Source organism: Sarcophilus harrisii, chromosome 6 (assembly GCF_902635505.1).
Source record: "Sarcophilus harrisii chromosome 6, mSarHar1.11, whole genome shotgun sequence".
In the NCBI taxonomy this organism is placed as follows: Eukaryota; Metazoa; Chordata; class Mammalia; order Dasyuromorphia; family Dasyuridae; genus Sarcophilus; species Sarcophilus harrisii.
Genome location: NC_045431.1, coordinates 103,450,199 through 103,465,028, shown reverse-complemented (window position 1 = coordinate 103,465,028; position 14,830 = coordinate 103,450,199). Strand labels below are relative to the sequence as shown.

The following is a 14,830-nucleotide window of genomic DNA, read 5'->3' as shown; positions in this document are numbered from 1 at the left end:
TTTTTATTTTAAAAAACCCTGTTGAATTGGTACTGAGAGGCCCTTTGTTGTATTTGCTTCTTTATAGAGAAGATAAAACCAAAGCTCAAAGAAAAGAAGGTTTTGCTCAAGATCTCCAAGCAAGTCCATGGAAGCCATGGGATTAGTCCCAGATCTCTCTTTTTTAAAAAACATATTTCATGTTTAGAAGATTTGCACATAGGGATAATGTTGTAAAAAAAAAATTACCCTGGCATGGGTTCTGTCAATAAAAAATTATTATAATAAAATTAAAAAAAAAAAGATGACTGAAAAAAAATTTTTTTAAAAGATTTGCACATGTTTTTATCTATAGTGGATTGCTTTTTATCTACAGGAGAAAGAAGGGGAGGGAGGAGAAAAAAACTGGAATATAAGGTTTTGCAAAGGTGACTTTCAGCAATCCCCACTAATGCTCAATCATCTGAAAGGAGGAAGTTGATAGAGAAACACAAGGAATACCATCATTTAAACAATTTTAAAGGAACTCAGTGGTGACCTCTACTGGCCATACTGCTGAAGACGTACACTTACAGCCACCTTTTTGAGTACTGAGGTCATCTTTTTTTTTTTTTTTTTTTTTTTAAAGGTAATCTCTTTAAAAGGATTTTCATTGACTAATAGCTAAATCCTTAGCAGAGCTTCAATTTTTGCCAAAATAGATGGATGACCCTGGAAATAATTATCCTGTTTCAGCAGTTAGTGAAGAGGTATAAAGACCTTTCTAATATGTGTGTTGGGGGTGGAGAGAGATAGAGACAGAGAGAGAGATGAAAAGAAAGACACAGATACAGAGAAACAGAGAGACAGAGACAAGAGAGATAAAGAGAGGTAGAGACAGAGACGGAGAAAGATAGAAAGAAATATACACAGAGACAGAGATAGAGAAACAGAGAGACAGAGACAGAAAGGCACACAGAAATAGAGGCAGAGATAGAGACAAAGACCAAAACAGACAGATGAGACAGAGACAGAAAGAGAAAGAGAGAGAGGAGAGAAGGAAAGAGATAGGAGGAGGAGGAGGAGGAGGAATAAAAGGAGGAGGGAAGGAGAGATCAGTGGATATTTATAATCATCAGGATTCCCGGATTCTAGTTGTGTCCTCTAGTCACTGACATTTGGTAAGCTATCACTCCTCTCTTGACCTCAGTTTCCCTTTCTGTAAAAGAAGAGGAATAGGCTAACTGACCTGGAAGGTCCTCTGCAGCACTAAAATGCATTGGTTCTGTGATATATATGTGACTGCTTCTTGCCTTTTTTCTCACTTTGGCTATTTGTTTCTAACACCAGGTGGCACTAGATAACAACCTAAAAAGCAGGACACTTCAGTAGGATGATGATAACAGGGAAATAGAGGGATTTTTGCATCTTACTTTTAGATTTAGATAAACAAGAAATCTTTTAAAAATTATTTTTCAATCAATAAGCATTTATTTCTCAATTCCCTCATCCTCCTGTCACATCAGAAAAAAAACAAAAGCAAAATCTTTGTAACAAATATCGATAGTTAAGAAAAATAAATTCTCACATTGATTATGTGAGAAATATATCATATTGTCATATTGTGTATTTAGTCTGTCACTTCTTTGACAGGAGGTGAATAGAATGCTTTATCATTAATATTCTTGAATCATGATTGATCAGAGTTATTAAGTTACAGAAAGAATCTGTTTTTAAAAAAAACCTTCCACATATTTGTCTCTATTTGTTTTGGGTTTTTTAAAATCTCAAACTTTTTCTAGAAAGCAATTTCTCAAGAATGCATGACTTTGAGGACTTAGAACCAAGGAGTATTCCCTAATTTTCCCAGCCTCTGGTTCACAGTAAGGGGCTGGAAACCTTTGAGACCAAACCCAGAGCCAGTCCTCCTAAAATTAGGCAGACAATTATCATGAGTCACCCATGGCTGGGTCTCCAAACAACTAAGGCCAAAGTGCCCATTTTAAGCAGGAACTGGGTTCCACATTTCATATATTTCTTCTTGAAATACATTATCATATATGAGCTTCACAATAAAGCTGTGAGATTCTCCATTTACAGTAAGTCAACTGAGGTTCAGAGATATTGTGATTTGCCCACAGTCATTCGCTATCTACCTCATCATGCTACAATATGGAAATTTGCTTTGATTGATTATGCATATTTGTTATAATCAATGAGGGGAAGAGAAGGAGAGCAAATAGGGTTTTTTTTGTTAATGTCTGTTAATTAACCAGATACTTAAAAAAAGTTCAAGACCTACAGAATATTATAAGGCTTATAGTCAATTAGGAAAGCATAAGGTGACTCCTATGTAGTTTGCATTTTGATTGAGGCATCTTACCTTGGTCCTGGATAGTGGAATAAGAGTTTTTTGCTATATAAACCATAGAGAAGTAAGGATTTAACAAAAGAAAAAGAATTGGTCTTAGAGACAGAAGCTACCTGGGTGCTGATAATTAGCTCTGATACTTGTTAACAGTGTATTGTAGGTCAGTTTTCTAATCTGAAAATTTGAGGTGATCTCAGTTTTGTCATCTTTAAAATGATGGAGTTAGATTAGATTAGGGATTCTTAACCCAAGATCTATGAACATGTCATTTTTAAAATAATTGCATTTCAATATAATTGGTTTCTGTCATATTTTACATGTAAATATTTTCCATATATTTTATGTTATGTATTTTAAAACATTATGTTGAGAAAAGATTCTTAATTCTCACCAAAGTGTAAAAAGAAGTCCCATAATACTCACAAAGAAGTTTAAGAATTCCTAGATTTGATCATCTTTTAAACTTCCTTCCCTTCTATAACTATGGTTTGTGATTCCTTCTATTTGCAATAGTAAATAAGTTCCTTGTGGAGCAGGGGCTATTTAATTTTTGATTTGGAAATGTCTCCTACATAGTTAATATTTAAATAATGTTTATTGAAATGAATTGAATTGATTTCCCAACTGGTATTCTTCTGGGGTCATTTACTCATTGTTAATTTTTGCTTGCCTCCTTCCCCATGCTTCCCCAGCCTCTAGGTACCTTTCGGTAGTTTTTATAATCTATATTTTTGTATCTTATTGTATAGTGTGTCTTCTGCTCTACCATTTCATTTTTTTATTATAGCTTTTTATTTACAAGTTATATGCATGGGTAATTTTACAGCATTGACAATTACCAAACCTTTTGCTCCAATTTTTCCCCTCCTTCCCCCCATGCCCTCCCCCAGATGGCAGGTTGACCAATACATGTTAAGTATGTTAAAGCATATATGTCCTAACAGTTATTTTGCTGTACAAAAAGAATAGGAGTTTGAAATAGTGTACTATTAACCTGTGAAGGAAATCAAAAATGCAGGCGGACAAAAATAGAGGGATTGGGAATTCTATGTAATGGTTCATAGTCTACCATTTCATTTTGCATCACTTCATTTCTAGTCTTCCTTAAGTCTCTCTTTCTTTTTTTTAAACTGGACATGTAATTTCAACAGGGGAGGGTGTACCTGGTAATGAACTCCCTCTACCAATGCAGGTCAGCACCTGCTCTTTGATTTATACTCTTAGAAAGTTTCTGAGACACTAAGGAGTTAAGTGACACAGCCAATCGTGTCAGAGTCTGGACTTGAACTATATTGTATAACTTGTTTTTTTTTTCTTTGGTCCTGCTAGGTCTGAGAAGCCTGAAATTTCAGCCCTAACCTGGCTTTTTGGCTGCATCCATCATGGCGAAAGCTCAGCTTCTTTGACAGAAAAATAGCTCAAGAGAAACATCCCATTCATGTTCATCCCATCTTACCTTTGATGTTGCAGAATTCTAAAAGACCCCTTTGCAGGTCTTCCTGACACAACGGTCAGTTCTTTATTCACTATATCATAGTACCTTTCCTTCATCTGTTATAATTTTTCCTTTGCAATATTTTATCACATAGATATGTCATAGTTTATTCTGCTATTCCCTACTGAGCACACACTTTATTTCTAACTTATAGAAAATATATTCCTACTTATAATTTCTAAGTTATTAATGATAATAAAATATTATGGATATTTTTGAATATATGGATTTTTACATTTTTTTCTAAAAGAAAATCTTAGTAGCAATATCTTTGAAATCCCTAGTATTTCTGCAGCACTCCCACCTTTTCTTTTTAGGTAGGGGAAAGTCTACTGAGATGTCTAAATCAGTTTTTCCCAAACTGTGCTCTATAAAGCACTAGTGACCCTTCCTATAAGAAACTACTGATACTAGAGTTATTCCCCTATATTCACTTAAATTCAACAAACATTTACTAAGCACTTACAGTGTCTTATCATGGTATAGAGCTAACCATGTGTCATTAAAGGTTTCTGTAACAGCAGAATGCAAAGTGGTCCTAACCAATTGGAGAAACTTTGCTTATAGGCAAGACTGCCAGTGAGCTGTGTGTCCCTTATTCAAGTGCCTGCTTAGAATAGTTCAGGAGATGCTCAGTACAGAAGGTTGGTTGCCTGATGATGTATTTTAGCAACAAGAATCTACAAATACGTCTACTAAGAGAAAGAAATTTGTGATCCATATTGTAGAAGGAAATACCTACAATGATAAAATAATAGAATTTTTTTTTAAATTGAAGTTTCTGATATAAAAGTAAACTTAATTTTTTCTTGTTGTTCAAGACTGTCCAACTCTTCATGACACCATTTGGGGATTTTTTTGGAAAAGATACTGTAGTAGTTTGACATTTCCTTCTCCAGCACATTTAGAGATGAAGAAACTGAGTCAAACAGGATTAAGTAACTTACCTATGTTCACATATCTAGTAAGTATTTGAGGCCATATTTAAACTCAGGAGGATGAATATCCAGGACTAGCATTCTCTCTACTGTGCCACATACCTGTCTCCATTTTGCTCCAAAGTTTCTTCCACTCCCATTAATTCCAGAGTTTTCCCTAATCTCTATTCTCCTGGACTAGCACATATGGGTTCCATAAATCTATTTCTTTTTTTTAAAATGTAACAATTTTGCAATTAATAAGATTTTAATTTTTCCCACTTTCACCTCCAACTGAAAAACAAAAAAAGAAAACTCTTATAAAACATAAATAGATTTGAAGACCAAAAATGTCCTATGAGAAAACAAGTTTGGGGAACATTGTTCTAAACATCAGCCTGCCAAGTTGCATCTTCAAAGAGATGCAAATGGGTGGGAAGTTTCCCTTAAGCCATTTTTCTATAACAGAAGCTGAGCATTGGATATGTCCAACAAGCTGAGTCAGTGTTGAAATCTCAGGCTTCTCACACCTAGGAAGACCATAAAGAAGAAGAACAAATTGCACAATATAGTTTACTTTCTTTTTACCTAATATCTTGCTTCCCCAAACATGGGCCACCAACACCCTGAACTGAGAAGCATTCTTTTGTCACCTCATGGATCCTTCATAAAAATTTGGTTTATAATGAACTTCTCTTCTATTTCACTAGATTTTTAAATTCCCAGTACAATAATGTAAATGGAAAAAGAAAAAAAAAACACAAACATGCAGTTTGTGATTTTAACAACCAAATTGGGACCTGGAAAATTGAGAAAATGAATCCTTTTTTGGCCAAGGAACTGTTAGAGGTCAAACTCATTTGATATGTCTATTGTCTTGTTGAGTTGCATTTTCTTATTCTTTATTTTAAAGTAATTACTCTCCAGAAAGGGAAGGAGTAAATTCGGAAATAAAAGTGCTATATAAACAAAAATATCAATAAAAAAGTGTACACACATACACACACATTTCAAAACACTCAAAAGTGTACTTTGAAAGAAAGGCTTAAACCAGGATTCTGTTGCATAGATGTTCTAATTGTTAGGATGTTTTTCTTTAAAATATATTGAAAACAACTTTTTTTTTTTTTTTTTTTTTTTTTGCAACTTCTACCCATTGTTCCTAGATCTGTGATCTGGGGTTAGTCAAAACAAGTCTAATCCTCTTTAGAATGTTGATAAGGAATACATGGTGTTAACTCAACAGTCAATCAATTAACAAGCATTTATTAATGTGCCAGACTCTATATGTCTGAGCCTTGGTTCTAGGTAATGATTTGAGGTGTTCTCAGTGTCACCCTCACTAGTTGATTGAGTTTTGTCATTAGGAAATCATTTGATTTAGACTATTATCAGATTTTGACCTATAAAAGAGAAGAGACAGGTGCATTACAGGGTTATAGAGAAAGAGCCTGAGAAAGTCAAGCATCGTCTTGAGACCAGAAAGCTTAGAGTGCTATGAAATTTCTGCATTTAAACTGTGTTCCTATCAGTCACCTTCAGTCCCCAAGATGTCAACTAAAGATTTCCAGTGAAAGAGCCTCCTAGAGGGAAAGATAAAAGCAGCTGAATGGTCTGAGTTCTTAAACCCCATGTTCCTGGACTTATTTGGAAAAGGCAATGGATTCCTGGTTCCAGAAATGGTGGTCATGGAGAAAGAAAACACATGGCTACATAAAAGAAGGGAACTACTTGGCCTAAGAGAAGTCAAAAGCCAGGGTATGGGTAAAATAGTAAGTCTTCTTGAATCCCAGGCTTCTCAAGGAATTTTCAGAGTTTCATGACCCCATCTAATACAAAAGAGATAAGTGAACACATGCCCCTAGAATTGGTGGATCGCTAAAGAATGCGGGAGAAAAATTTTAGGTCCCATTTCTATAACTGTGATCTATTTGGACTGCAGATCTGATGGGAAAGGGTTTGACTATCTTGTAAACCTAAATTCAAATTCCTCTTAGGGGAGTCCTCAGTAGTGCTACAAAACTACTTGTTTTAAGTTTTAAGCAGCTCTGGGACTGAAAGTCTGACACCTCTGTCTCAAGAAATTCTATAAGACAGGAATCTCTAACAATTTTTGTGTCATAGACTCCTTTGGTGGTCTGGTGAAGCCTTAGACCCCTTCTCAAAAGAATGCTTTTAGATACATAAAATAAAACATAGATTACAAAGGAAGCCAATTATATTTAAATAAAGATGATTTCTCCTTCCCCTATCCAAGTCCACCACCATCCCTAAAGTCTATTTACAAACTCTAGACTAAAAGCTCCTGTTCTAATACTATAAGTCACAGAGAAGATACCAGACTCTTTTAGTGGAGGGAGTTTTCCTTGTCTGCAAGTTCCTTATATTAATGAAATCACTGGTTCTATAATAAGGATGCCTCCATTACCTTTGCAAAAGTCCTTTTCCAATGCGTCCTCATTATGTGGATATTTAATTCAATAAACATTAAATAACTGCTATGTATCAGACACTGTACTTCATTAAGGACTATTATAGAACACCTTTTCAGCTTGGAAGAATCTAAGCTGGAAAGACTGAGGATGTGATGAAGTCATCCTGTACCCTCAGGGAGGGGACTAGAATATAAGAACTTCATCAATACATCAGTACATTTATACATACTAGGGATAGTAGAATTAAAACATTTTTATTTCAAAGTAAAATTAAATATCTGCTTATAATCATTTGTAATTAAGATATATTTGAGCATATAAAATTATAGTAAAGTTATTTTACATTATTTTTAAATTCTTGCATTAATTGACAAAATTGATATACCTGATCCTTCTAGAGTTAGCTGTCCAGAAACTCCCCACTAACTGGCCAGCCACAGGAAGACTGGAGTGGTTGTGATTTGTACCAGCAGGGGGCACACTTATACCAATGAGATAGATCCACTGGTGTGAAGTCAGGGATTTGGAGAAGTACTTAATTGTTTCACTAATTGAAAAATCTAGGATTTGGATACTCACATAACAGCTCCTCTTTGTCTTAGTAGACAGTTTTTATGAGTTATTCTCCCTCCCCCAAAAAACAAACACATATCATCACCCACTGGACCTTTCTTCTTTTTTTAAAAAAGAATATATTATTTCCTCCCAAATTATATATTAAAAGTTTTTAAAAACATTTTTTAAAAATGTTTTGAACTCCAAGTTCTATCCCTTTTTACCTCCTTCCTTCTTCTTCCCCATCTATGAGACAGTAGCAAATACATATAGATTATATATGTGCAATCATGTAAAACATTTCTATATTAGTAAGTTTGTATAAGAAGACTCAGACAAAAAAAAGAAGAAGAAGAAGAGGAAGACCAAAGAAAGTGGAAAAACAGTAGCTAGCATGCTTTAAGATGAGTCTTTTGGGATTGTCCTGGATCTTTATATTGCTGAGAATAGCTAAGTCATGCACAATTCTTCATTGTACAATATTGCTGTAACTGTGTGCAGAGTTCTGTTTCTACTCACTTCATTTGGTATTAGTTCATGTAAATTTTTCCACAGTTTTCTAGAATCATCCTGTTTGCCATTTCTTACAACACAATAATATTTATCATAATCATATATCACAGCTTGTTTGTAAAAATAGCCCCCCCCTTTTTTTTGATAAGCCAATTCAAATTGAACTAGACTGCTCCTAGGAAGATAGATATTTAAATTCTGCCCCTCAGTTCATATCTAAAATCTTTTCTGCTTGGTAAAATCTACTAGACCTCACACTCTACTATTGTAGTCTTTGAGAATCTACTCTGGGGCAAAAAGGATGGTCGTATATCTGAATTTATGGTAGGGAAGAAAAACTGAGCATCATTTCATGATCTTCATCCCATGATAAGATGTTGGAGGTGGATTTTTTTGCAAGCTTTGGTGAATGTAGTTCTTTAATCATTGTAGTCATTTCAGGCTCCTCATGACCCCATCTGGGTTTGTTTGTGGTTTTTTTGGGCGGGTGAAGGGCAAATAGGCCAAAATTGCTTGCCATTTCCTTCTCCAGCTCATTTTACAGATGAGGAACTGAGACAAACAGGGTTAAATGACTTTCCTAGTGCATATCTAGTGGGTTTTTGAGGCCACATTTGAAGATGAAACTTTCTGATTTCATTATAGTTATTAAAAAAAAAAAAAAAGAAAGAGAAATACTTCTGGAGAAGTGATCCAGATCTTATGAGGTTATTTAACTTGTTTTCTCATGCCTAGAGTTGTGAGAAGCTACAGGCATTCCTTACATATTTAGGTACAGAGAGTCTTTCTTTATAACAGTTTTTAATGTGTGTGGGGTTTTTTTGCTATTTATTTTTACATTCATTTTTTTTAAAATTTTGTGTTACAACTTCTTTCTGTCCCTCTTATCTCCCCCCCACACATTATGAAGGCAAGGAATATATCAATAATAAATGTGAAATGATGCAAAACATACCAACCATATTGAAAAAAAGCAAGAAAAATAAAGAAAAATTAAAATTATGCTTTAACTTGCATTCAGACTGCATCGGCAGGCAGTCTTTCTGAAAAGATTTTAAAGGCAGAAGTAATTGAAGTTTTATTCGAAGAACTTCCAAGACAATCTTCCAGTATATTACTCCAAGAAATCTTTCTGGATACAAACAGAGATTAATGGAACCCCACCTGATGCCCCAGCTGACCAGAGAAAGGTGTGAAGAATACTTCCAACCCTCCCACCACCAGCACCACCAAAATTATTTCTTTACCAGATGTGGGCTAATGCCTGCAGCTCCTGACAAAACTCTGCTCTGACCTAAACTACATTTTGTCCTCAGTCATTTTGCATTGGAAGATTTCAGGAAATGGGGTAACTAAGAGTCATTTTCAGCTAGTGTTAAGTCTTTTTAAAAATGTAATTTTAAAATGCATCCTATTGAATCAACCCAAGGAAACTGTGCATCCATAAAACAAGTGTACATTCATGGCAGTGGTGAAAATTAAATTAGAAGAAGTCACTGTGATTTGTTAATTAGATCTTGGAATTTCAAGCAGTCAGTGGCTTCCCATGCTGATCCTGTCTCAGTTTTCTACTTGGTTACCATAATCGTGAATCCATGGTGAAGAATAGGTAGTGAAATAGGTTGGGTCCTGGATATTGGTCAGGAAAATCTAAACCAAATCCGACTTGAAACACTAACTAGTTGTTGTGACTTCAAGCTTGATCTGTCTGGACCTCAATTTCTTCAGCCATTAAATAAAGGTCTTTGTGGCTCTAATTCTATTATCACATGCTATTTCAGAATAAAGAAAGTTGTTTAACTTTCCTAGAGATGTAATAGCCGGGCCCTTATGATTGATCAAGAAAAACTTCTCCTAATGGGCTATATATGATAATAAAAGAACAGTGGTTATTACATGAGAAGAGACAGAGTATATGAGCAATGAGAAGAGATTTATCATTCCACTTCTTTCTCCTTGTATAGTCTTCTGTCTTTGGGATGAAATATCCAGAACATTAAAGTTTTTGTAATTACAATATATCCCAGAGAACCTTATAGTCAGCCTGTATAGGCAGAGGGAAAGGTTATGCATATGACAGAATTTCATGAAATTAGATTCATCAACTCTGAGTTAGAAGAAATCCCAAAGATTGTCTCTTCTAACCCATACCTGAATGTGATTTCCTTTCCTAACATTATTGACCATTTGTCATTAGTCCCCACTAAAAAAACCTTCAAGGACAAAAATCATTCTCCTGAGACAATGTTTCCACTTCAGGATAGATTTGGCTATTTGGGAGTTAGTTCCTCTCTTGCATCAAGCCAAACCTTCTATGCAATTTTCATTGCCTCTAGGTCGAGAGAAAAGGCTAATTCACCTGCAGCACAACAGCCTTTCAAAGATTTGTGGACTTCATTTCTCCCAGCCTCTTTAATTGGCCTCAAATGGTATTACCCATTTTCAATGCCCTTACCAACTTGGTCAGCCTCCACCAAATAAAATCATGCTATCTCTTAGTGATCATCAGTTCTTTTTAAGAATGCTCACAAATGATTCATTTACTAATATATTCTAAATTTGGGGGGGGGGGGGAAAGAGTAGAATAAAAGTCAAGCATACTGAACTACAGTTAGAAAAATCCTCCTTTTTTTTTTTGTTTTTTTTTTTGTTTTGTTTTTGCTGAAGATTGGAACATTTTCTCATCTTCTTCACCAGTGGTCAAATTAAACAGATATTGGGGCCACTAAATTGTATATAAGGACACCTGCAAGCTGCATAGTGACATAGGGAAAAACATAGTAATGCTATTGATGTTTTGTTGTTTTTTTCTTTATTTTATTAAATATTTCCCAGTTACATTTTAATCTGATTCAAGAGTATTGTGGACCACATGTAGCCTGTGTTTGACATCTCTGCTCTAGACCACAGTTTTCCTTTCTTAAAATTAAGTTTTTCATTTAACAAAAATCTATTTTCTCTTTCTTCTATAATATCCTTTTCCCACCAATTGAAAAAAGAAAAAGAAAAAAAGAAAAAACAAACCCCCTTTAACAATATGCAAAGTCAATGAAAATAAATTCTTATATTGGCCATGTCCAAAAAAAAATCTCATTCTACATTCTTAATCCATCACCTTGGTGTCAGGAGATGAGAAGGAGAGTGTATCATTAGTTTTCTAGAATCACGGCTGATCATTGCTTTGATCAGAGTTCTTGAGTCTTTGTGTTATTTGTGTTTATAATGCTGTTGCTATAGAAATTGTCCTGGCTTTATTTACTTTGTTGTCGTTGTTGTTGGTTATTCATTTTCAGTCGTGTCCAACTCTTCATCATTTCATTTGGGATTTTCTTGACAAAGATACTGGAGTGATGTGCCATTTCCTTCTCTAGCTCATTTTACATTTGAGGAAACTAAGGCAAACACAGTGAAGTGACTTGCCCAGTGATTCCACCTGAAGAGCAAAAACAGAAAAAAATGAAATCTAAAGATAAGATTCAGGGATAAATGAAGGATTCCGCACATTGGAAGATGTCTGAGTCTTTGAATAGATTGATTACATGTGAAAACCCACAAAGACAATGAACTCACAGAACACAATCTACCACAATAACTTTATCCCCAACTAATCATTTGCATAAAACTCTAAAAGGAAAATGGGAAATTTAACTGACTACTCAACACAAGTAAAGATGGGTCCCTTACTAAGGAAACTCAGTTCTGAACTAAGAAGAATTATTTAACAGAAGAGGCAAGACTGATGCCATCTCCTTTCTGGGAGATGGTAAACCTCAGAACTGAGGCCTGAGAGAGTCAAAGAAGAGAGCCTTCTGCTAATCTAAGACCTCAGTTCTCTACCCTTTATGAAAGACTGCTACTGTACTCCAGTTTAAAAGTGCACAGTAACAAGCAGCTGAGCCAGAACTCTACTAAAGTGAAGAAAGCTGAAGCTACTCATTGAAGAGCAAAGCCCAGCAAATTAACCCGTTCAGTCGAGATGTTGCTCCCCTAGAGATATTTGTAACAGCTCCCTCAAAATAACAACAAACTCTGTGTGTATTTGTGAGAAAATGTTTTGTAACTATTTTTGGAGAATGTTTTGTAACTATTGTCCTTGCTATGCCATGCAAGTAAAATTCTTTTCTAAGAGCTAAATAAGTCTGTTGACTGATTATTGATGGGAATCACACTGCTAGGGACTCACGACTATAGTAGTAGTCATTTGCAGAGTTATTTCTATAATCTATGGTAGCAGCCATGGTTCTGGGAACCCAATCTTCCAGTACAAGTGCAAGTTAGGGGAGTAATACAGAGGGCATGATACATTGTTATCTATGTGACTTTAGGTAAAGCTACATCTTTCTGAACTTCAATGTCTTCGATTGTAAAAGGAGGAAATTGGACTGGATAGCTAAGATTCCTTCTAGCTTTAAGTTCTATGATTTAAATAATAATAATATTAGATGCTCAGGATTCTACCCTCACCTCCCCACTTCCCATCTACCTGTCTGGCAGATTAGAATTTTTAAGATAGTTCCACTTTAATTAAGATATAACCCTGTAAGGTACTTTGTTAGCCTAGAAAGATCCCTAACCATGAAGAAAATGATGAAATACCTTTAGGAACCCACACCAGTTCCTAGCCTGATGCAACCCCAGGATCTTTTATATCAGGAAATCTAAGCCTGAATTTAGCCTATACTACTTTTATTGGGTAATTTTCTTAATGTTAGAAATTTTCAGTTCCTGAAGAAGATGAACCAAAAGCCACATCAAGTTAGAACTAGGTTCAGTTAGGTAGTGCAATGGATAAAGCATAGGTACTGGAATCAGAAAGACCTAGATTCAAATCTGACCTCATACACTTATTAGCCTTCTTCATTTCCCCACCCACCCACCCACCCACACACGCACACACTAAAAGGTAGCACTAAAATTCCCTTTCTCCACTACCACTTAACCCTTTGTCCCCAATCCTGCAATTTATTAGGGGGAAAGGAGAAGTTAAATTGAATCCATAGTATAGGGAGTTGCCAATAAGGAAACTACCTCTATCAATGAACATTGGAACTTACTCTGCAGGTATATGAAAAAGTTGCTTGGGGTACTTATATACCGTGACTAATCCAGGGTCACATAGTAGTATATGTCAGAAATAGGACTGATTCCAAGATTTTCAATCCACTATACCACAAAGTCTCCCATTTCATTAGGGATGTTTTAAAATGTTTTCAGTTAAACATTGGAACAATCAAAATAAATCTTAGCATTTATAATTTTATAATTTTCCTTCTCAAGAATAACCAAAACCTGGGTAACATTGACCATGCCCCCAACATAGAATTGGCTTTGGAAAATCTGCTGAAAACTCCATGAGGGAGGAAAATCCTGAATAGGGCCAATTTTTATTTTGGCCACTCAAAAGATAGTAAGCTCTTTGTATTTACTAGTATTAGAGGCCAGGATTGACAGTAACTCCTTTATAGGAAGAACATATTCATGAAAAGACTATTGGACTTGAAATCAGAAGGTCTGATGTGTCTAATCCAAGACCCTACACTTACCAGTAAGGCTATAGACAAACCACTCACATCTAGGAAGCTCAATCCTTCAATTGTGAAACAGGGATGACATAACACAAAATTATGAGGAAAGTGTTTTGCAAACCATAAGATGCTATTGAAATATGAGTTATTATAGTGTGAAGTTTGTAGTTGTCGTGTTTTAGGAAAATGTGATTTGGCTAATTATGTCTCTATGCAACAAGCATTAGTATAACATCTCTCTCTTTTAGATTAAAAAGATGGAGAGGTGGGAGAGTAAGTCTTGTAGTCAAGAAGATGGGGTTGAGTCTGGGCAAATTATTTAATCTTTAATATACCCAGAGCACTCTCTATACCTTTAAAGGTGTAACTCACACCTATATAATTTTAATATATTAAAATATATTTGTTGATTGACAAATTGCTGATTTTCAAAGGAAGGCAGTTTCCATGCCAAGTAATCCCCACCATTGAAACCATACTCCTGGAATCCCTTCCCCAAAGGTTATTGTTAAATTGTTAAATTATTGGTTAAATTAAAAGCTAAATAAAACCTTTTTTAGATTTTATAGATTTATGAATAAGGAGGCAGGCAGACAGAGTCAGAGACACATATCTTGTATCTCTTGTGTGTGTGTGTGTGTGTGTGTGTGTGTGTGTGTATAAGAGAGAGACAGAGACAGAGTGCACTTCTGTCAGAGATGAAACTTAAACCCAGGTCTGACTCCTGAGTCCAATTCACCACTTCATTATGCTATCTTTCTAAGACACTGTGTCTCTAAGATTGAGCATGTGCTCCATGCAAAGTATATGATAGTTTCTGTCTCAGAACATCTGTCACTAGAAAACCTAACCAAAGGGTTGGTACATGTTGGATTAGATTGCCTCTACAATACCTTTGCACTTGAAAGTTTTATGGTTTCATTTGTATTATACTAAATTGCATTTCTATTACATTTTTACATTTGAGAGTTCTTTTATTTGGATTTCTGAATATGTAACATTCAGTATGTTTTTTATAGCCGTTGTTGGTCATCATTGATTTTTGGGTTTTGGGTTTTTTT

At 35.1% G+C, this 14,830-nt stretch overlaps 1 protein-coding gene across 1 annotated transcript in view; it reads left to right on the top strand.

Annotated features, from left to right (window-relative positions):
• Positions 1 to 14,830, top strand: part of SCRG1 (stimulator of chondrogenesis 1) — a 67,234-nt gene that overhangs the window by 24,028 nt on the left and 28,376 nt on the right. The window contains exon 2 of the mRNA XM_023505862.2: positions 3,659 to 3,839. The gene's annotated coding sequence lies outside the window, so the exon portion shown is untranslated. The remainder of the gene's footprint in view (positions 1 to 3,658; positions 3,840 to 14,830) is intronic.